The sequence below is a fragment of the Hipposideros armiger genome, unplaced genomic scaffold (genome assembly GCF_001890085.2).
Source record: "Hipposideros armiger isolate ML-2016 unplaced genomic scaffold, ASM189008v1 scaffold_56, whole genome shotgun sequence".
In the NCBI taxonomy this organism is placed as follows: Eukaryota; Metazoa; Chordata; class Mammalia; order Chiroptera; family Hipposideridae; genus Hipposideros; species Hipposideros armiger.
In genome coordinates this window covers 2,839,534-2,850,305 of record NW_017731406.1, presented here as the reverse complement: position 1 = coordinate 2,850,305, position 10,772 = coordinate 2,839,534, and the positions used below count along the sequence as shown (strand labels likewise).

Here is a 10,772-nt window from a genome sequence, read left to right as displayed (position 1 = left end):
TACCTTCCTTCCACTCATTATCCAAGCTGTTCTGAGGCTTATTGCCTGTGTTGGCCTATCTTCTAATCTATCTCCTTCATTCATGAATCTTCCCTGTATCCCATTAGAAAACTGATGCTCCAATCTTAATAATCTCCAAAACAGAAAAAAAAAGAAATATGCTGCATTTCTGATTTGCATTATCTATGAGAATTAATTCAGGCATCTAGAGGGAAACTATGCAAACTGTTGAATTTAAAAAAATAGACACCCAGATATTTATCCAGCAAAATGGTTTTATTCAGGAAAAAAGAATTGCAACTTAGGGCATGTGGTCTAATGGCGAAGCACACAAAGTCCAGAGAACAAAGGAGAGGAGCATTATTTTTCAGAGGAAAGGAGGACTTCAGAAGGGCTGTTGTCAACAAAGTCTACTGAACAAATCTAAGAGTTTGAAGTGTTGTGTCTTTACACAGACTGAGTTGTAATAGTCTTTCATTGGCTGAATGGTTGCTGGGGGAGGAGATCTTCCTTCTTGCGGGAGTAGTAGAGAAGAAAAACATTTTTCTGTTATGGATGGAAAAGACTCTTTCTGCTTGGGATAACTGCTGATGAGTGGTAGGACATGAGAGCTCCCCATCCAGGCGCTGCTGACTCCAATTTAAATGAGGCTTCTGTTTATTAATCTTCACAAATTCAAATTATACAAGCTACCTTCAATATTTGAACAAAATACCTTATTACAATCAAATCTGTTTGACAAAATTCAAACAGCAGGGTAAGCAGTGTTATAGCTAAAAATAGCTAAAGAGCTCTGCTCTGAACATCTATATTAAAAAATGTAATGATGGCATCTAAATTTAAAAAACTGTGTTCATTTTCTTCTCTATTTAAATTTTCATAAATATATTTTTTAAAAAGACACTGCTGCTTTATTTACTTTTGCCAATACCTGTACCTAAATACACATCGTAATAACTACAAGATGTGTACATTTCGGGGCCAGGGGTTCCGGTCAAGATGACGGAAGAGGAAAACACTGTGCCTGCCTCCTCCCACGACTAATTTAAAATTACAACTAAATTACAGAAATATCATAATTTCTATATGGAGAACTCTTTGAATTCTAGCTGAACAGAAGTCCTACAACTAATGATATAAAGAAGCAGCCACCTCGAGGCTCATAGGAGTGGCAAAAAAGCAAAATGGGCTAGCCGCACACCCATGTGTGGCAGTTGATAATCGGGGAAAATATCTCAGCTGTAGAGGTCCCCTCTAAGAAGCAAGGGGTCCCAACCCCACACAGGGCTCCCCCGTCCTCAGGACCAATGCCAGGGTGAGGAGCTCCCACAAGATATGGCTGTGAAAATAAGTGGGCATTCTGTCTGTCTTGGTGAGACAGAAGGCTGCTAGAAACCCAGGCATCCTCTAAAAGGGCCCGTGCACAGACTCTCTCAATCCCAGGCACTCACCCTGGTCTCTGCAAGGTAGAAGGCAGCTAGGGAAATGCCAGAGAAGCACAAGGAGAGACTGAGTTGTGTGGCTTCAAGGCAAAGGCTGGACGGACAGCTGTTATTGTCATTGTGTTCAGCCCTACCCCCTCCATGGCCAAATATGAATCTGCCTTGGCCTGGAGAACTCCGGTCGCTCTGCTCTGGTGAATCTATGGAATCCCGACCATATGCACTCAATTTATGCACCACCGAAGGCTCTTTTGGCAGCAGGCAATTAGCTCTGTCCTGTGAAGAACACTTTCTTGGAACTCTCAGGGGTCTGTGGGCCTCAGGTGGGTGGAAGCTGGCCTCAGTGTGCTCTGAGTCTGTTGCTGAGTGGCCTCAGGTTCAGCACAGGCATTAAATCTGAATCTGCATTAACCTGGTGAACACCACTCATCCCACCTTGGTGACTCTCTGAGACTCAACCTCACCCAACTTGTGTACCATCTGAGTCTCTTTCATCAGCTGAGTCTTATGGGCAGCCAGCAGGTGACATCAGGCACAACAGTGCCCTGAGCTTTTTGATGAGCTTTCCCAGGCCTGGCAGTGGTGGGAGCCAGCTTTGGTTCACAAAATGACCTCTCCCACACATGTCCAGACCCAGCACAGGGAGTTACTAAACACAAATCACTTTGTAGCTCCTATCAGGCAGCCCCAGGATGGTCACAGGCAATGGGTCAATTTGGCCTGAAAAAAAGCCCCTCACAAGATGCATCAAAAACAATACATCCAGTGGTCAGATTCAGACCACAACAGAGCACCACCCAAGTAGCCCCACAAGTGACACACACACAGAGTGGTCTCGGCAGGCGTCAGCCACCACTGGGCTGAATTCTGCTCCATGGGGTCACCTTGGCACAGCAGCTTGTAAGCTATTGTCATGGTGAATCCTCACAGACAGTCAGCCTAAGCATCAATCCCACCAACTGATGTTCCAAGAGCAATCCAGGCTCAACTACAAAAAGAGAACAACACAACCCACACAAGGGCATTCTTCAAGCATCTGGATGACGTTTTCAGGGAGACTGCACACTGGGCCCCACAGAACAGCCTGCCAAGCCTGGGAGAAATAGCAGATCTAGCTCATATATAGAAACAAACATAGAAAGGCAGCCAAAATGAGGAGACATATAAACAAGCACAAAGGAAAAAACAGAAGAAAATGGCCAGAAAAAAAAAAAGACGGAAAAACTATCTACCAGGTATGGAGTTCAAAACACTGGTTTTGGGCCGGCCGAGTGGCGCGATGGTTAAGAACTCGCTTGGGATGCCAGAGGGCCCCGGTTCGGATCCCACATATGGGCCAGTGACACTGCCCTCCACAGCTAAGATGCTGAACAACAGCTCAACCTGGAGCTGGGCTGCCATGAGTTGCCGGCGACGGCGTAGGCTGCAGTCCCTGTGGCAGTGGGTTGCCATGAGCTACCATATGTAGCCAGCAGCCAGTGTGAGCGGCCAGCAGCCGCAGTGAGCGGCTGTCCAGAAGCCGGCGACTGATCTGCCTCGCCAGAGAAGAGCGCAATGATGGTGCCCACTTGGGCCAGTGAAACAACATCCTCCACAACTAGATTGAAGAACAAAACGACAGCAACTAGTCTGTTCCCCTTCCCCCAAATCCCCCAGCAATGTACCCATCCCCCCAATTCCCCAATAAAAATCTTAAAAAACACACACACACACAAAAAACACTGGTTTTAAGGATTCTGAAGGAACTTAGAGAGAAATTCAACCAACAAATAGTAAGCACAAAAAAGGACATAGAAACAAGAACAAGAACAAGTCAGAAAAAAAGAATACAATAACTGAAATGAAGAGGAAACTGGAATGAATCAACAACCTATTAGAAGAAGCAGAGGAATGAATCAACAATTTGGAAGACAAGGTGGCAGAAAACACCCAATCAGAACAGCAAAAAGAATAAAGAATTAAAAACAAAAACAAAAAAATCCCCATGAAGATAGTTTAAGGCAACTCTGAAATAACATCAAGCATACAAAATGCCATCGTAGGGGCAACAGAAAGAAAAGAGAGAGAGAAAGAGATTGAGAACCTACTTAAATAAATAATGAGAAAAAGTTCCCTAACCTGGCAAAGGAAATAGAATGTCAGCTGTTTTCTCAACAGAAACTTTGCCAGAAGGGACTGGCACGAAATATTCAGTGATGAAATGCAAGGAGCTACAACTAAGACTACTCTACCCAGGAAGGCTATCATTTGAAATTGAAGGACAGATAAAGAGCCTCCCAGACAAGAAAAAGCTAAAGGAGTTCACCTGAAACATATGTATTAATAACTTTACTAACAATTTTCACCCCAATAAACTTTAATTAAAACAATGTTAAAGGGACTTCTTTAAGAAGGGGGGAAAAAGACTATAAATATAAATAATAAAATGACAATAACTAGGTACCTATCAATAATCACTTTTAAAGTAAATGTATTAAATGCTTCTATCAAAAGACATAGAGTCCTGAAAGGATAAGAAAACAAAGTCCATGGGGCTGGCCGAGTGGCTCAGTTGGTTAAAAGTTAGCTTAAAAGCGTGAGCTCTGAGCAACAGGGCCGCCGGTTTGATTCCCACATGGGCCAGTGACGTTGTGCCTGAACTGAGCTGCCGCTGAGCTGCCAATGGGTGGCAGGATGGCTCAGCTGGTGAGAGCACGTGCTCCTAACAAGACTGCCTGTTCAATGGTGGTCTATGCCCGCCCACAACTAAGATTGAACACAGCACCTTGAGCTTAGAGGCCACAAGCTGATGACGGGCAGCCAGATGGCACCTGGTGCCCTCCACAACGAAGATTGAAGAACAACAACTTGACTGATCCCCTTCCCTAATTCCCCAATACTGTTCTCCTCCGCCAATTCCCCAATTTAAAAAAAAAAATTAAGACAAATGGAAAAGATTAGTTAAAAAAGAAAAAGAAAAGATCCTTACATATACTGTTTACAAAAGACCCACTTCAGACTAAAAGACACACACACACTGAATGAAACCAAAGGGATGGAACAAGACATTTCATGCAAATGGAAACAAAAGAAAGAAAAATCAATCAATCAATCAATCAATCAATCTTGAGTAGCAATACTTATATCAGAGTATTTTTCAAACAAAAGCTATAATAAGAGTCAAACATGGTCATTTTATAATGATAAAGGTATCAATCCAACAAGAAGATATAATCCTTGTAAACATTTATGCATCCAATATAGGAGCACCTAAATACATAAAACAAATATTAACCAACATAAAGGGAGAGATTAATAATATGGTCATAGCAGAGACTTTAATACCCCATTGAAATAAGGGATAGACTTTCCATGCAGAAAATCAACACAGAAGCAGTAGTCTTAAAAGACATATTAAATCAGCTGGGTTTAATTAATGTTTTTAGAGCATTTCACCCCAAAGCAGAATATACATTCTTTTCAAGTGCACATGGAACATTTTCCAAGATAGACCACATAGTAGGCCACAAAACAAGTTTCAATAAACGTAAAAAGACTGAAATCATATCAAGCATCTTCTCTGACTACAATGGTATGAAACTAGAAACCAATTACAAGGAAAAATAAACAACTAAAAAGTACACAAACATCTGAAGGTTAAAAAACATGCTACTAAACAGTGAATGGGGTAAGAATGAGATCAAGGAAGAAATCAAAAGATGCCTTGAGATAAATTAAAATGAAAACACAATGATCCAAAATACACAGGGTTTCAAAAAACGTATATACATTTTAAGGAAAAACTGTATTAATTGTAATACTTAACATATACTGATAATAAGAGATGAATACAAGTTACATTTGACTTCTGCAATTACAAGAGGTGCTCAAAGTGGTTACCACCAGCATCCAGACACTTCTGATTATGGTGAACTGCTGCTTGAGCATAGATAACATGTCTTAAAATGTGTATACATTTTTTTTGGCACCGCTGGTATGTGGGACACAGTAAAAGCAGTCCTAACAGAAAGAATTACAGCAATACAGGCCTACCTCAAGAAACAAGAAAAATCTCAAATAAACATTCTAACCTTACACCTAAAGGAACTAGAAAAACAAGGGCAAACAAAACCCAAACTGAGTAGAATAAAAGAAATAATAAAGATCAAAGTGCAAATAAATGACAATAGAGTAAAAAAACAAACAATACAAAAGATCAATGAAACCAAAAGTTGGTTCTTTGAAAAGATAAAAAAATGGATAAATCTTTAACCAGACTTATCATGAAAAAAAGAGAGAGGACCTAAATAATTAAAATCAGAAATGAAAGAGAAGTGATAACTGACACCATAGAAATACAAAGGATTACAAGAAAATTTCATGAACAATTATATGCCAACTAACTGGACAATCTGCAACAAATGGAGAAATTCCTAGAAACATATACTCTTCCAAGACTGAATAAAGAAGAAAAAGAATATCTGAACAGACCAATTACTACAAAGGAAATCAAATCAGTAATCAGAAAACTACCAACAAACAAGTCTTGGAGCAGATGACGTCACAGGTGAGTTTCACCAAACATTCAAAGAAGAATTAACACCTATTCTTCTTAAACTATTCCACAAAATTTAAGAGGAGGGAAAGCTCCCAAGCTCATTTTACAGGGCCACCATCACCCTGATTCCAACACGAGACAAAAACATTACCAAAAAAGAAAAAAAATTATAAGCCAATATCCCTGATAAAAATAGATGCAAAAATCCTCAACAAAATATTAGCAAACCACAGTCAGCAATATATTAAAAAGATCATACACCATGATCAAGTGGAATTTATTCCTGGAATGAAAAGTTGGTTGAATATCTGAAATTGATTAATGTGATACATCACATTAACAAAATGAAAGATAACAATCACATGGTCATATGAACAGAGAAAAAGCATTTAAAAAAAATCCAGCATCCATTTACGATTAAAAAACAAACAAACTCTCAGCAACGTGGGAATAGAGAAAATGTATCTCAATGTAATAAAGACCTTATATGACAAACCCACAGTTAATATCATACTCAATGCTGAAAAGTTAAAAGATCAGGAATAAGTCAAGGGTGTCCACTTTAACCATTTTTATTCAACAAAGTACTGGCAGTCATGTCCACAACAAACAGACAAGAAAAAGAAATAAAAGACATCTGAATTGGAAAGGACAAAGTAAAACTGTCATTATTTGCAGAGGACATGATACTATATATAGATCATCGTGAAGAGTCCAGCAACAAACTATAAGAAACGATAAATGAATTCAGAAGAGTATTAGGATGTAAAATTAATATTTAGAAATTGGTTGAATTTTATACACCAATAACAAACTATCAGAAATAGAAATTAAGAAACAATTTTATTTACAGCAGCATAAAAAAATACCTAGGAATAAATTTAACCAAGGACATAAAAGACCTGTACTCAGAAAATTATAAGACATTGAAGAAAGTAACTGAAGAAGCTACAAATAAATGGAAGCATATACTGTGCTCATGGATAGGAAGAATTACCATGGTTAAAATCACCATAATACCCAAAGCAATCTACAGATTCAGCGCACTCTCTATCAAAATACCAACAGCATATTTCACAGAACTAGATCAAATGTTCTTAAATATTGTTTGGAACCAAAGAAGACCCCAAAGAGCTACAGCAATCTTGAGAAAAAAGAACAAAATTCAAAGTATCACACTACCTGAGATCAAACTACATTACAAGACTTTAGTAATCAATACTTCATGATAGTGGCATAAAAACAGACACATAGAACAATGGAACAGCATAGAGGGCCCAGAAATAAACACACTTCTATACAGTCTATTAATCAATGACAAAGAAGGCAGAGATATATGAGATCGGACAATTAAGTTCGGGAACACATCGTAGAAAAAGTGCTACATACCTCATTGCTGAGTATCACTATGGTCACCTTTGAAGAACTCCCCTTGGGAAGCTATGCACTGATGTCAGTGCCTAGTCCACCCTTCAAAGCAAACTGGGAACTCTTTTTCTGGAATGACCATCAGAGCTGTCTTTGTATTACCCTTGATGTCCTGAATGTCATCAAAATGCCTTCCTTTCAATATTTCCTTGATCTTCAGTTAAAGAAAGAAGTCATTGCGGGCCAGATCAGGTGAGTACGGATGGTATTCCAATAGTTGTTTGTTTACTGACTAAAAACTGCCTCACAGACAGTGCCGTGAGAGCTGGTGCACTGTCGTGATGCAAGAGCCATGAATTGTTGGCGAAAAGTTCAGGTTGTCTAACTTTTTCACGCAGCCTTTTCAGCACTTCCAAATAGCAAACTTGGTTGACTCTTTGTCCAGTTGGTATACATTCATAAGGAATAATCCCTGATATCAAAAAAGGTTAGCAATATCATTGCAACTAGTTCACAAACTTAATTGTCAGACCTCGTATATTGCAAAAAGATTACCATAATGTTAAGATCCATAACCACACATAGTTACATTTTTTGTGTATGATGAGAACTTTAAGATTACTGTACTATATATTTGAGAGCTGCAGATATCTTTTTGAGATAGGGATTTTGTTCCCTTTAGGTATATACCCAGAAGTAGAATTGATGGACCATATGGTAGTTCTATTTTTAATTACTTGAGGAATGTTTATATTGTTTTCCATAGTGGCTGCACCAATGTACATTCTCACCAATGGTGTACCAGGATTCCCTTACCTCCACATCCTCACCAACACTTGTTGTTGCTTGTGTTTTTTATAATAGCCATTTTAATAGGTGTGAGGTAATATCTCATTATGATTTAATTAGCATTTCTCTGATTAGTAGTGATGTTAAGCACCTTTTTCACGAACCTGTTTGCCATTTGTATATCTTATTAGAAAAAATGTCTATTAGGTTCTTCTGCCAATATTTAATCTGATATTTTTATTCCAATTGAGTTGCATGTGTTCTTCATATTTTTTGGATATTAACTCTTTATTAGACATATGGTTGGGAAACAATTTCTCCCATTCTTTAGGTTGTCTTTTCATTTTTTTTTTTTAGCTGAGCTATCCTGCCACTTGTTGGCAGCTCAGAGGCAGCTCAGCTCGGGCCAGGAGTCGAACCAGCGACCCTGTTGCTCAGAGCTCACACTCTTGAGCGAGCTCTTAACCAACTGAGCCACTCGTCCGGTCCCATTTTTTTTTTTATAGTTTCCTTTGCTGTACAAAAGCTTTTTAGTTTGATGTACCCCACCTATTTATTTTTTGCTACTGGTGTCAAATAAAAAAAATCATTACCAAGACCTATGTCAAGAAGCTTTCCTCCTATATTTTCTTCTAGTAGTTTTACGGTGTCCAGTCTCTTATTCAAATCTGTTTTTTCCCCATTAGTGTTTTATGTGGCTATGATTCCATTTGTGCTTTATAACCTGCTATAATAGATAGCTTTTAACTGTTTCCAAATCAGTGCTAGCAGAGGATGAAAATGAAGTCAAAGGTACTCCCTCCTTCAGAGGCTCAAAACTGCTAGATTTTGATGTACATTTAAATTTAGCAAGTTTCAGTCACTCCGTTTAGATGATCGTGTAGGTTCATACAGACAATGAATTGTTGGTTTAACTTCTCTTCCTTTCTCAAAGTTTATGATAAAGAGGCTAATCTCTATTTTGGGAGTGACTGATATAAGTTGAGATTTGCTCAGAATTGTTGTTAACGAACAAGTAAGGCCAGTCTGAAAATAGCTGACCAGGCTTCTCATTAAGTGCCATGACTCACAACTAAGACACTGGCTACTAACCCTGGAGGGCCACTGTCTGAATTGAACTTGGAGGCACAGTTTTTTCCTAAAGGGAATATCTCTGCCAAAGAAGTTTCCAGACAGTTGCTTGGAGTTCCTGGGGAAAACCATTCTTTTTGACCTGCTTCCTTCAGGGTCAGTTGACAAAGTAATTCAAAAAAGTCTTTTCTGTCCATCTTCAACTGATCTAAGTTCTCTCTTCCAGGTGGTATGAACAGAGGGCATTCTGCCTCAGCCATTGCCCTTAGCTCACTCTGCACCCTGCCTTCTGCCTTCTGCAGCCCTGTCTTTTTTTCTTGAAGTCTTGAATCATACTTTCTCGTCATATCTTTGCAAAATGTGCTCTTCTCCAAAATCCCATGCACGGCCTGCTTTGTCTTCATGAGATCACTGGAGAAAACATGAGTTAACTTCATATTAGTAAGAAAGATACCAGCAGCAGCTGCTTGTTTGAATCTAGTTTCTGAAAGACGCTCATCTACTCTTTGTCCTTGAAGTATTTTCTCCTTTTTCAGTCTTGTTTCTCCAAGCTGGACAACTGTCAAAGCGAAGCGCGTCATCGTCCTGGTACTCAGAGGGAGGGGAAGCAACGGCCACAGCTCGGCTGGGGTTCCCTGCATGGCACCCATTTCTTCTCCTTACATTCAAGCTTTCAATCCACTTTGAGTTGATTTTTGAGTATGCTGTAAGATGGGGTTCCAGCTTCACTTTTTTGCATGTGGCTATCCAGTTTTCCCAGCACCGTTTATTAAAGAGACACAACTTCCTCTTAGCCTGTCCTTCAAAAACAAATAAATTGCACTTTTCTCAACTACTAGCTTTAAACTGAAGTTTGCATATGCAAAATTGAGGTCATATTCTGGTTTATTGGCTACTGGGATTTTTATCTGAGGATGGCCAGTGGCCACTTGAGTTGATCGTTAATATAGCAGCTGCCACCCAGCCAGCAGTCACGATTCTGTATTTAGTTTTCTTTCGAACAAAAGTACTATTTAGCATCTGAGAATATCATTAGGACCCCACCACTCTCCTTGTAAATACTATTCCCCAGAAAGGACATTCTAAGCCAAATCACCCTCTGTAAATAGTCAAAGTTCAATAATCAGTTAATTGGTCTTTTACCCTTTCCTGCTACCTGTTGGCAGCTCAGCAGCTGCTCAGCTCGGGCTGGACTCGAACCGCTGTTGCTCAGAGTTCAAACTCTTGAGCGAGCTCTTAACCAACTGAGCCACTTGGCCGGCCCGCTACCTTTTTTTTTTTAAATTAGGGTGACATTCATGGAAGTTGAAAGGCCAAGAGGCAAACTTATCTCATATATTACCCATAGTGTCTACATTTATGAGAATTTTGTCTCAAAAACTAGAAACTGTGAACATTGCACAATGTTTAGTGCTATGAACAATGTAGAAATAGTTTTTATACTGATTACTTTTACAACTGTTCTATCATCACTGACCATTTAGTCAATATACATTCCAATATACTACGGATTAATACGTTGAGTCAATACTGTAAATTGCTCAAATTAAACTCACAGCTTTGAA

General features: G+C 39.2%; 1 pseudogene; it reads right to left on the bottom strand.

Annotated features, from left to right (window-relative positions):
• Positions 1-8,981: 8,981 nt before the first annotated feature.
• LOC109381963 (fructose-2,6-bisphosphatase TIGAR pseudogene) lies at positions 8,982-9,788 on the bottom strand (annotated as a pseudogene).
• Between the last annotated feature and the right edge of the window lie 984 nt (positions 9,789-10,772).